We start from the raw sequence: 13,355 nt of genomic DNA, 5'->3' as shown, positions 1-13,355 counted from the left end.
CCTCCCGATGGGACCCACAAAAGCCCAACGAGAAGGGGGCGAAAAGAAAAGGCGCGCCCACTCAGCATAACTTCCGGGCTTATCCTTTGTAGTGGCTGGGCGGCAGGGTTAACTAACCACAACTTCCCAGAATTTTCATAGCCACCCCTCACAACAAGTTTCCTTCAGGGTAAAGAGATTCAAGTAGTGCCACACATCATGCCCGTGTTTGTGTCAGTGCGCGCAGTGACAACAAATATCCATGTATATTCTGCGGTGGAATGAGGACAGATTGTTCGGTAAATTGTCGACAAAAAATAACGTGCAATTATGTTTATAAGTCACAGCCTTTATTTGCTAGCAAGTTCGACGGAGATTGAATGATACCTACCCCGCACTATTTTCGACAGCGCCTGTAAACTGAAACTGCTGTGTTCTCAGTCAGCTTTTTTTTCTCACTGCACCCACGTGCATGGTACTGCGCGCATGATCCTGACGAAGCTTCTTTTCGTGCCTGTCATTTGTCATTCTGCCGGGATGGTGTGCCCTAAAATTTTGATGCCGAGCAAGTGATCAGTTCCGCGTTGTCGCGGAAATTACACACCAGAGTGTAAAGTGCCGGTGTTCCGGTTTCCTCAAGAGGACGAGTTGCGACGAAAATGGATACGTGCTATACGCCGAGAAGACTTTCAACCTACACTGAACTCCAGGGTGAGCTCCTACTGAAGCATGTGCTGTGGTGCAGTACAAACATTCTGCTTAAGAACTTCTGTTGCCGACTGAATGACAAGATCGCGGACGCTAGCGCAAAAACAAAAGAAAGAAAGCTTCAAACGCTGAGCAAGTGAGTCACTGTGTTCACAGCAGGACTGGTGTTCTTTTAGTGCAATAAATCCGTTTAAAGTCATCATAAATGCATTTGTAGTGTTCGATCTGCATCCTTTTAAAAGATAGCTGGCATCATTTGGATGTTTCGTTGCAAAAAAAAAAAAGGTTTCTTGCCGAGAAGTCACAAAGACAGCCCTAATAACACATGTTTCAATAATCTAGACGTATTAATTCCCCTATAAATACTTTACACGTGGTAGCAAAAAGTAAATGGCGCAGGATTGACGTGAACTGGTTCATAAAAAAAATTCGAGTAATTTTGTGGTGATACTTTTATCTGAATGTGGAGCAACATGCCTTGAAATTTAAGATAAGCGTAATAGTTCAACATTGTCGCATCGTTTCCTGCGAAATACGATAAATAGTCCTGACCCCTTCGAGTTTCAGCGTAGTGTGTGAAGGACTGCTTAATTCTAATGGATTAAAAAAAATTAAAAGTCGTTATTGAGGTGAAAACTTTTTATCAACTCACTCTTTTTACAGGCATCGGCTGCAGACACCTCCGTGCACAATAGAACATTTTTCATTATCCTTATAATGGCGTCCACGAATGATCAGCCAGTTAGTCATATAATAATGCTATTTTTCGGTCTTGCTTTTCATTACGCTCTCACAGCGCTTTTTGGCACATGGCAGTGACCTTGAATATGGTGTGCATGTTACAACAAAATATTCGTAATGATGCTGTTCGTACGTGACAAAAAAAAACATTTAAAATAAAAACAGGTAAAATTCAAATTTAGCTTTACGTTGAGTCTTCTCGCATGTATTTCGTTGTACTGCCCAAAAACTATCCAAAACGAGCTCGTGTACTTCGTGTGTTAATGTTTTGTGCTTATAACTTCACTTCAAACCTGTCTAACTTCTCCTCGTTTGCGATTGTAGCTTAAAAACGTTAGAGTTAGCTGCAAGTGCAGCACATTTAAATCCCACGTATGCACTACAATGTAATCAATGAGCAGTCTCCTACTGCCTGATGGATTTATAGTTAGTGCGGTTAATGGTTAGACAAGAAAGTATTCGCGAGCAACAGCGCAAACGATTTTTGTGGCCACCGATATGTTTACTCAAACAACACAGCTTGGCGTTACATGGTCGGCTGACTATGGGGTCATGTCCAAGCACGGGAACAGAAACAGAATGCTACGACCCCACAATTTTCGCCGTGACACGGCACTAAACCTGTTCAGTGCCTCCGCTTCCGTGCTCTGCGGGCGGCGCGCGGCCGCCCCAGCCGTGTGACGTCACGGCGGCACTCCGCAGGCCTGGAAAGTCTAGGTGGTGTTGAGCTGGCACGCCGCTAGCACGCCGCTATCACGTGTACACCTGCCGCAGTTGCTGCTGAGCGCGACGAAGCGCACGGGCTAACTACTGTGCATGCGCGCGCAGACACGTTCCTCCCGCACCGCCCCAGCTGCTGTTGAGAGCAATGAGGCGCACGGGGCAGCTACGACGCATGCGCGCGCAGACGCGCTCCTGCCGCACCGCCACAGCTGTTGTTGAGAGCGAGAAGGGTAAGGGGGAGAGACGCGCACCTGCGGAGGGAGCGTGGGGACGGCGCCGACAACATCGACGAGTGACATCGCGAGCCTAAGAAATGCTCCGCATTTAAAAGAAATCGGTGGTGGCGAGGGGAATAGCAGTTGTGAAAGCGGTGTCAGCAGTGGCGAGAAGTCCAGTTGAGTTCGCATTATTGTGGGCTGCGTTTTAGGTTTCATGGTACACAAAATTAGCGAGATCACACGAACCAAGGGGACAGCACAAACGCAGCTACCACCTTATTTATTACAAGTACAATATTTGCATGGACATCATGAGGGACAGCAAGATTCCTCAATAAGAAGCTTCAAGAACACCGCTACACATGCCAGCAAACAGCCCCCTCAGGGAATCTGTCGCTGCACTGGATTATTGAGAGTGCAGCCCAATGTATGAAAATTCTTGTTTTGGAAAAATAACAGATCAACCACACGCGAAACTTCGGAAGTCTATCACATATGAAGCGAGCAGAGCGCATACGTGAACTCATGCTCAGTTATTCTGACGGCGTCTGAAATGAGCCTAATGAAACGCAGCTTTCAGAGAGTCGACACATGGAAAGAAAAGGCACCAGGTACGCGGGTTCGATTCCAGGCCCCGACGGCCGCTTTTCTGGTGAAGGCGAAAAGCAAGAACGCCTGTTTTTTTCGAGATTTAGGCGCACATTAAAGATCCCAAAGCGGAAAAATTAATCCGGAGCCGTCCGCTACGGCGCGCCGCATAACCTGAGTAGTTTCGGCGTATTAAACCATATCAGAAATCAAAAGCGCCATGCAGAGAATACACTGCTACTTAAAAATTAAACAAAGGAAAACTGCCTTTTACTAACTTATGATACTTTGCCGCCAGTCAACTGTGAGCTATAGTGAAAAGTTTTCGCACACTTGCCCCTCCCCCCCCCCTTCTATTTGGGTCTTGTAACACTTCCGACGTGTTTGGTCTCCAAGGAATTAATGTACTTGTAATAAGTCAATTTACAGTAGCGCTCACACGGTCCACTTCGTGTGTCTTAATTTTTTCACCATGTAACCTAAAGCGCACTCTACAAAACGGAGATTAAATTCATTTTTATGCATTGAGGGCGCAATAATCGGCATAGCAATGTAGCAGACGCCACTGCCTGGAGTCTGCCGTTAAAGCTGAAAGACTGTCGCCATAGAGAAATCTTTTAAATGCAGAGCATTTCAGTAACTCACAATGTAACCCGCGTTGACGTCCGTAGTCGTAGTCCTCACCCCTCCCCCTACACTATATAAAAAAATACTATCCGGCGCCTGGTTTCGATCCCTCGACCCTGCGGGCAGAGCGCAATGTACATGGTGCTCTACCCACTGCGCCACAAAGCCAACACACAATGGGAGGCTACGAACGCGCCTTATATCCTTGACTCATTCAAACTACGTCAAGAAGCTGCTGATACAACGCATTCACTACCACCAACTCCCCAAACACTAAACGTTAACGCAATAAACCCACCCCCTATGCGACGCATTTACTCTAGTCCCCCTCGCGGGGAGATGGGCCCAATTTTTTTTAGATGTTGCGCTGAGCTGCTGCATTGCCGCTTTGGGAGGTTACGTGTTACTCCATTTTCAGCGTGTGCTTTTAACAGTGAGGCTGTTATTGCTGGCCGTAATGTGCGTGGTGTGCGGCGCCAACAACAACAAAAAAAAAACTGTCATAGTTACTCCGGCTGTTTACCGAGCGCCCGAGCAAGCGTCTCGCGAGCAGCGCCCGGCGTCGCCCTGGCTTGCGCGTGGCGCTCGCAAAAAAGACAAACCAATACAACAGTTCACGAATGTCTGCGCCTCAAGGGGGAACGTGAGCGCGAGTAAGTGCGAGTGGTGGGGACGAGTGGAGAGCGTGAGCGCGAGTGGTGAGGGTGGAGGGGTGAGCGTGAGCGCGAGTGAGTGCGAGTTGTGAGAGCGGAGTAGTGAGCGTGAAGGTGAGTGAGTGCGAGTGGTGGGGACGAGTGGCCAGCGTGAGCACGAGTGAGTGTGAGTAGTAAGGGCGGAGTGGCGAGCGTGAGTGCGAGTGAGTGCGCGTGATGAGGACGGAGTGGCGAGCGCGAGTGAGTGCGTTAGGATAAATATATTTTTTCCGAGTGAATGTGAGTGAGTGGCATCCAGTTTTGCCGAGCTGTGCGTGCCTGCGTTGCCACTTGGAAGGCAACATCGGCGCGATTGCCAAACCCCACAGTGCTCGAAATGTCGCGGGTTCGGGCATTTACGACAGGACTGCGTGCGCACGTATGCGCGCGTGGCGGGCAACGCACGAGTGAATGAGGCCTGGAACGACATCACGAAGGAAGAGGAGGCCATGAAAGCGGCGACCGCGGCGTCGGGTGCGCCTAACAACAAGCGCCGCGACGCCGACGACGCGACACCGCCGGCGGCCCTGGCAACTCAGGTAGACGAAGCTGCCAAGATGGCCCCGCAACCGGCGGCGGCCGTGGAGGTAGCCGACGAGGAAGCCCGGGAGAAGGAGGGGGTTGTTCTGGTCGAACCAGAGCCGAAAGAGAGCGAGCCCGCAGGAGAAAAGAAAGTAAAATAACCAGGAATGGAAGAGAGTGATGACGAAGCCAAGGCGAAAGTAAGTCAGCCTACCGTTTCCGGCGTGTGCGTGTGTTTGTGTGTGGGTGACCAGTCTTTCAAGTGCTTGCTTTCGGAGTACCATCAGTACTACGATTGGGCACGATCAATGTGCGTGGACTGAGCTGCAAAAGGCGTCAGTACCAGGTGCGGCGGTTGTTTTGAACACGAAAGAGACTTGGACGTGGTCGCCATCCAGGAGACGAAAGTTGACAGCGAGGCTGGAACAGATTGCATGGTCGCCCCGTTCAGGGCAGTTTTTAATGTTTGCGTAAGCCACGCGACCAGAAACTCTGCTGGCTGCTGTATATGTATTAGGAATTCAGTCGGTATTGTTGTAGAAAGTGTTGTTGTGTGTCAAAAAGGGAGATATGTTGTGTGTGACTTTTCGAGAGGCGCATGTAGCTTTCGTGTTGTCTGCGTATATGCCCCTACGAAGGTCCAAGAGAGGTTGCAGTTTTTTCGGGACATTGAGTCCTTTATAGAGTGCGATAGACAAGTTATTCTGTTGGGGGATTTTACTTGTGTGTTGCAAACCGAAGACCGTCTAGGGGGGGTGAAGTGTAGGGATGCGAGCGCCGACTATCTTACAGGAATAGTGGCGCGTTTTGATTTGGTCGACGCTGCACACCTAGCCAGCGCAGGAAAATCTAATCAATCATTTTACTCATCATCAGGGGGCTAGTCAAGCGCGGCTGGGCAGGATTTATGTGTCGGCTGAGCTCGCAGTGCTGTGCGAAAATTATTATGTAGAGCCATTGTCCTCCAGCGACCACAGTTTAGTTATGGTTACATTAGGGAAAAAGAAACAGAGAAGAATGTGCTACGAGAGGTGGAAATTTAACGCTCAGTTGCTGGAGGATGAGGAATTCGTAGGGACGAAGGAAGCTTTAGTATCATTGTTATCAGATGGGGGCGAGAGTACTGGAGAGAAGTGGGAGTGTTTCAAACAGCGGGTTAAAATGAAAGCCATAGAAAGGGGCAGTATAATGCAATATGAGGCAAGGAGGGAGGAAAAAAGTTTAAGACAGCACCTGGAGAAATTACTGGGAGGGAAAGCAGGTAGATCCGAAACACTCACGGATGATTTGGTTTGGTCGACGCTGCACACCTAGCCAGCGGAGGAAAATGTAATCATTTGCATGCTAAGGCATAGACTCAGTAGTTCTCCCATCAGTACTAAACTGCTAGCATACAATGCAATAATCAGGTCTGGTTTGGAATATGCATGTGAGGTGTGAGATCCGCATACTAAAAAAGATATTAACAATCTAGAGAAAATCCAAAGGTTAGCCGTCCGTTTTATTTTCAACCGATTTCGCCAGTCTGATTCCCCAACTAAACTAATGCATGACAACAAAATTCAAACTTTAGAATGTCGCAGGAAAACAGCAAGACTAAAATTTTTTTTTTCTATCTATCCAGCAAAAAAAGTCTACTTGACCTATCAAACATTCTTTCCCCGTTATCTTCGCGTCCAACTAGACGATATCATTCCCAGAACTTCACTCCTATCTTTGCGCGAACTAACAATTTCAAATGCTCTTTCTTTCCTCGCACAATAACAGAATGGACCGAACTACCACATCACATTTTTGAATCTAGAAACGTGTTAAGGTGTATTGAAAAATTTTTTGAAGTGACTTAGATCTTGTACCGTAATATGTTGTATATTTCCCTGTTAGTTTGTACCACCTGTATTTGTTTCCTTTTTTGGTCAAGTTCTTGTATTGTACCACCCCGACTCCTGCCTGGGCTATTCTTAGCCTGCAGTATTTTCTAAATAAATAAATAAATAAATAAATAAATAAATAAATAAATAAATAAATAAATGACATCAGAAATATCAAGCAAAAACTAGAAGTTATTCACGAACAAAGGTACAGAGTCGCCATCATCCGGGCAAGGTTGAAAAAATTTTTAGGAGGTGAAGCGCCAAAGAAACGAGCCTGATCAGATGAAAAGAAGTACACCAGGGGAAACGAAATCATGGAAATAGAGTATACAGGCGCGGTGAGAAGTGACCAGGAATCCATTCGAAAAGCTTTCGAGGAGCACTATGCTCAACTCTTCTCCCTTCAGACGCCCCCCCAAAAAGGGGTTTAATGAGTAATTCTTATCGTGTTTACCAAAACTACAGTCTGAGCAAACTCAAGTAATTAGAACTTGAAATTTGGGTCACTGAGATAATTAAGGCCATAGAGGACCTAAACCCGGGCAAGTCACCAGGACCCGATGGTCTCACGGCCCCCTTTTACAAGTAATTCAAACAGGAGATGGCAGTAGTGTTGCAGAAAGTCTACGCAGAAGCACTAGATAAGGGGGCGCTGCTCGTTTCGTTTTCGCGAGCCCACACAATTTTATTTCCGAAGTGTGAGGATGGAATCAAATTAAGGAGTGTAAACGGCTATAGGCCGATAGCACTCACCAACGTAGATTATAAGATATTTATGAAGGTACTTTCAAATAGGCTACAATCTGTAATAGGAGACATCGTAGGAGGCCACCAAACGTGTGGTATACGAGGCAGGTCCATATTCACGAATATCCATGTGGCCCGAAGCATTTTCGAATATTGTGACAGCGAGTTACTCAGAGTAGCCATGCTACAGATCGACCTCTCCAAAGCGTTTGACCGAGTCCTCCACGAAGTCCTTTCTTCCATTTTAGAGTATGTGGGGCTTGGGTCGATCCTTTGTAAAGGGGTGCGCATGGCGTACTCAAGTTGCATAACGAGTTTTATAGTTAATGACGAGCTCTCAAAGCGGATCGACGTCCACTCATCAGTCCGGCAGGGTTGCCCCTTGTCACCATTGTTGTTTTGTTTGTACCTGGAACCCTTGTGTAGGAAAATAATGGGGAGCGACAAGGTCCAAGGTTTTAAGCTACAGTCTAGCGAGGTGCACATACTAGCGTATGCAGACGACGTGGCCATTTTTGCCACTGACCAAGAAAGTGTCCGCCATGCCCTGGGCATCACACAGAGCTATTGCGACATGAGCGGGAGTGTGATAAACAGGGAGAAGTGTTTGGGGGTGTGGCACGGGACGTGGGGAGATCCTCCCACGTTGTTCGAAAACTTTCAGTGGGACACCACTGCAACTGGGTACCTAGGTGTACCATTGGACCAGTACAGAGAAAATACATTGTTTTGGCGGGAAAAGGCGACAGAGGTGCGGGAAAAGGCGGAACGATGGGGAGGGCGACATTTGTCAATTTTCGCGCGCGCCACCGTCTGTAACGTTTTCCTAGCGGTGAAAATTTGGTATGTGCTGCAGGCGTTCTTTTGTACACGAACGAATCTTCAACTTTTCCACCGTGTGTTCGCCACGTTTGTGTGGAACTCCGGGTGGGAGCGAACGGCGAGGACTAACTTGTTTCGAACGGTGGGCAGCGGAGGACTGGGTCTGGGGCATCTCTTCTTGAGACAGGTTGTGTCACGGTTTATGTTTCTTAGGGAACAAAGGGACCCTTTCCTTCGCACTTACATGCAGGTCGTGCTAGCCGGAGAACTTCTGAGCTTCGTTGTGTCGTCGTGTTTGGGAATGTCGAGGGTTTCCTCACGCTTCCTGCGCGAGGTCGTTTTGTCATTTAATTTTTTGTCAAGCAGGTTTTCAGTGGAGTATTTGAGTAGTGTCTGTAGACGAGTTCTGTATAAATATTTAGTAAATGTTGTATTCCCTGTACCGATGTATAGAAGCGTGTACGCAGGCCGACCCGGCCAGAATGTTCTAAAACGTGTAAAAAAGTTGTGGTTACCACGGGAGTGAAGACTTTCTTTTTTAACCTGCACACCGGCACGCTGCCAGTACCGGTATGGATGCAAGAGAGAGGTATTTTTGTGCCATGGGGTACAGACTGCAGGTTGTATAAGAGGTCGGACACTGTAGAGCATGTGTTCATTGACTGTTGGGATGCTGTGTTCTATTGGGACGTTCTTCAGCGCACGCTGCAGAAGGACCTCCCAATAGACGCCTACGGTATCCGGTTTCTTCCCGTTGAGAGTAACGAATACCCCTATGATTTAATAATACTCTTGGGCCTGCACAGTATCTGTCGGTCGCGTATGGCCGTCAGAAACAGTGACCTTAGGGCACGTTCAGTCGAACAGTACTTTGTAGAAAGTGTTGGTAGAAGCCGCGAAGTAATAGAGAAGGAAAAAGGTGACGAAGAAGTGCTGTCATTGTTTAGTGAAATAATTAGAATGAAAGGGCATTGTTTCGTTAGGTAATCCCTGGCTCAGCGTGTTTTGTACAGTCGTTGTTGTTGTTATGCTTCGTTTGGCAATAAAGACAAAAAAATCTCCTTGTTAGTATAGTGGCCAGTATCCCCGCCTGTCACGCGGGAGACCGGGGTTCGATTCCCCGACGGGGAGTGTTTTCTTTTTCTTTCTTCGGTGCGTAGTAGTAGAGTATGGCGATCTCTACGCTCTTCCCACTCATCTCTCCTCGTTAGTATAGGGTTCCACTTCCGGCCACCGAAGAGTGCGGACGCGGGATCATGAACTCCGTCGGAGCGGTGACAGCGGCCCAGTCTGGCCGCGGCAACAGGTTTTTTGACCGCGAAAATGGTAACCAGGATTATCAAGTGAGTCTTCCCCAACTGCCAACCGGAAAATATGTGACCAACACAGTGTTCTTACACGGCGATATGCGTGCCAGGCCCTACCGCGTAGAAGATTTTCGAGACGCGCTCACGCGTTTGGCGTTGCTCCCAGAAGTGATTGCTCTGGGGGCGTACCAAATGAATCACGTGTGGGCCGTCACCTTCAGCAGCGCGGACGCTGTGAGGAAGATGCTGGACGTCGGGGACGTGAAGGTGATGGAGAGAAAGTGCCTCGTAATTGATCCGAATAACCAGGACCTGCGTTTGAAGCTGCACTGGTTGCTGCATGGCGTCCCGGATGACGAGGTGCGTTCGGCGTTTGCTCAGTATGGCAGGGTGACTGACGTCTCTAGAGAACGTTGGCGGGTGCCAGGTTGCGTTGAAAAAGGCTCCGCGACGCGGCATGTGACTATTCGACTAAAGGCTGGCGTCATGCCGGAAGATTTACCGCACCAGCTACGTGTGGGCGGGGAATTAACGCTTGTGGTGGTTCCGGGCAGGGCGCCACTTTGCCTGCGTTGCAACAGGTAGGGTCACGTCAGGCGTGAGTGCCGCGTCCCGCGTTGCTCACTTTGTCGGCGCTTCGGACATCCAGACAGCGAATGCGTGAAGACGTACGCCACAGTTGCTGGTCCTACTGGGGTGGAGGACAAGTCTGAACACCTCATGGATGAGGCTGACGCAGAGGAGGCCGCGAGCGGAGGAGCTGCTGGGCCATCGTTAGAACCTGAGCCAACTGCTTCCTCTGAGGATAAAGAAGATATCGCACAAGGTGACGGGACCGCACCGGTTGACGAAGGGTTACCCTCTGCTGCATCTCCTGCTGCAAATGAAGAACCCAGCAAGGAATCCAATGACATTGCCGAGGAGATGGAGGTGCCAGTAGCTGTTGATGACAACTCGTCCGGGGCTGTGCTGGCAAAACGGCCACGACAGAGCGACGACGGCATTGAAGAGGAAGTGGAGACAACGGCAACGGGCGAACCGCCGTCAAAGACAGCTGTGTTACGCCGAGCTACCTTGAAACTAAAGCCCAACAATCAGAAGGATCGGAAAGCTAGTGACAAATCACCGCCGTAGATACGTGGATCGTGAGGAGAGTACCGCGTGGTCGCGTCCATGTTTACAAAGATGCCTCCGATTGGAATGGCGGCCTTGGTCCCAAGGAACTGTGAGACTCTCGTTGACCCGTTGATACAAAGTGTAAGCATCATGTTATTCGTTTCTCCTGATGGCTCTAAATTTAACAGCAAATTTACGCGTAGGCACGATTAACGTAAGAGGGCTGGCCTCGAAGAAAAAACAGTACCAGCTTTCGCGCCTATTCATGGAAAAAAACCTGGATATCATCGCTGTTCAGGAGACAAGAATAGAAAGTGAGGAACAAACGAATCACCTGGTGCAACCTTTCCGGGAGCGTTATAGTGTTTGTGTCTCCCATGCTGTGGGTACATCGGCGGGATGTGTACTGTTTCTACGGAATACCATCGGCAATATTGTGGATGAAGTGATTACGTGTGAAACTGGGCGCATGCTTGTTTGTGACTAAGTTTTCAGGTATTGAATGGCGTGTTATCTGTGTTTATGCGCCTAACAAGCAAAGTGAACGTAAAACGTTCTTTGATCGCCTAGAACGGTACCTCATCAGCGCAAGACATATGGTTATGTTAGGCGATTTTAATTGTGTATGTTGTCCTTGCGATAGGGTTGGGAAAATATGTGAACGTGACACAAGTGCGCTACTATTAAACACAATTGTTCATGAACACAGTTTGGAAGACGTGGCGCTCCTAATAACCTACCCAGTTCACTCATTTCCAGGGCGGAAGTCATGCTCGTCTCGACCGCGCATATGTTGATACAGAGCTGCTTATCTTGTGTAGAAATAACCAGGTGGAACATGTTGCGTTTAGTGACCACAGTCTGGTAATGTTTGACATTGTATCTCAACCAAGAGCTGGAAGGTTTCAGTGGGATCAGTGGAAGTTAAATACGAAACTTCTGCAGGACGAGGCATTTGTCGATAAAGTAAAGGACAAGATTAAGAACATTCTCCAGGGGAAGGCCGAAGATGCCATCTTATTATGGGAACGTTTTAAAGAAGAGGTCAAAATCGCAGCAATTGAAAGGTCCTGCGAAATAAAAGTTAAAGAAAGAAACAAAGAGAAAGAACTGAAATGTCATTTGGACTATTTGTTATTTGCAGACAGCCTACAACCAGGAACCCACACACGCAGTATTAGAGAGGTAAAGACACAACTAGAGACGCTTGAAACAGAAAGATATAAGGGAGCGGTAATACGGGCCCGGGCTGAAAGATTGTGGTTAGGCGAAATGCCCACGAAACGTGCTCTCGGAGACGAAAAGCGATACGCAGCCAAGAACAATATAGTGGCGATTTCATACGCTGGTGCTGTCACTCGAGATAAACAAAAGATTGAACGTGCATTTGTGGAGCACTATAGACATGTCCTGGGCCAACGTCAGCCATACAAAGATGGATTTAAGGAGCAGTTTTTACCACTCGTACCGAAGCTGGACGAAGAGGTTAAAGCAAACCTGGAGGCTCCTATTAGTGTTCAGGAAATAGAACAGGCCATAGATGAACTAAGTCGAGGAAAAGCGCCTGGGCCTAATGGTCTCAGCGCTTCTTTTTACAAAGCGTTTAAATGTGAACTTACAGAGACTCTTTGCAACGTTATATGGCTCGCGTATAAGGAAAAGACGTTGCCCCCGTCCTTCCGTAGATCACATGTAATCCTTATCCCCAAAACGGATGATGAAACAAAATTGTTATTCGTCGAAGCATACAGACCACTTACACTTGCAAATGTAGATTATAAGGTATTTATGAAAGTTCTGGCAAAACGTTTACAATGTGTTATTCGGTCAATTGTTGGCCAACACCAAACCTGCGGCATAAAAGGTCGCTCAATAACGACAAACCTGCACGTGTTTCGGAGTCTTTTAGAAACCGTTGATTCATTGGGAGGACGAGTTGCTATCTTGCAGTTAGATCTGGCTAAGGCCTTTGATCGAGTAACACTTGATATCCTATTTGCAGTGCTTGAACAGGCGAATGTCGGCTCGATTATTTTAGAGGGGGTTAAGATGAGTTATACAACCAGTTTCACGAGCCTGATAGTAAATAAAAAAGTTAGCGAGAGCTTTTCGGTTGTGTCAGGCGTGAAGCAGGGATGTCCTTTAAGTGCCCTGCTGTTTGCTAATTACCTGGAACCATTTTGTCTAAAATTATTAAATAGTAACCAGATAAGAGGTTTTACGTTGCACGAGAGTGAGGTAAAGGTTCTTTGCTATGCTGATGATGTTGCGGTCGTGTGCTGTGACAAAGAGAGCGTCAGTAGAGCGGTTCGAGTAGCGGCGGAATTTTGTGAGCAGACAGGAAGCGCTATCAATTGGAGCGAGTGCATAGGCACTTGGCATGGAGACTGGGAGGGCACGCCAGAGGAATTTGCAAACGTCAACTGGAGCACCTCCCCCACTAGATACCTTGGTGTGCCATTACAATGGTACCAGAAACCCACTGAGTTCTGGTCTGAGGAAACTGAAAGAGTCCGGAGTGAAACGCTAAAATGGGGGGGGCCATGATATGTCAATATTTTCGCGCGCTTCTGTCTGTAATCTATTTTTGGTCGCTAAAATATGGTATGTGCTTCAGGTGTTGTGCATGTCAAGGGTTAACGTGCAAAAAATTCACAGGGTTTTTGCCGTGTTTATTTGGCGCTCAGGATG

General features: G+C 47.9%; 1 non-coding gene across 1 annotated transcript; it reads left to right on the top strand.

The window, feature by feature from the left end:
* The first annotated feature begins 9,300 nt into the window (after nt 1-9,300).
* Trnad-guc (transfer RNA aspartic acid (anticodon GUC)) lies at nt 9,301-9,372 on the top strand. Its single transcript has one exon. It is a non-coding gene; the product is annotated as a tRNA-Asp (tRNA).
* The last annotated feature ends 3,983 nt before the right edge of the window (nt 9,373-13,355 follow it).

The sequence above is a fragment of the Haemaphysalis longicornis genome, unplaced genomic scaffold (genome assembly GCF_048455015.1).
Source record: "Haemaphysalis longicornis isolate Haplotype H1 unplaced genomic scaffold, Haemaphysalis longicornis Haplotype H1 scaffold_9, whole genome shotgun sequence".
NCBI classification, from domain to species: Eukaryota; Metazoa; Arthropoda; class Arachnida; order Ixodida; family Ixodidae; genus Haemaphysalis; species Haemaphysalis longicornis.
Note: the sequence above shows the minus strand (reverse complement) of the source record. Positions and strands in the feature narration are given on the sequence as shown.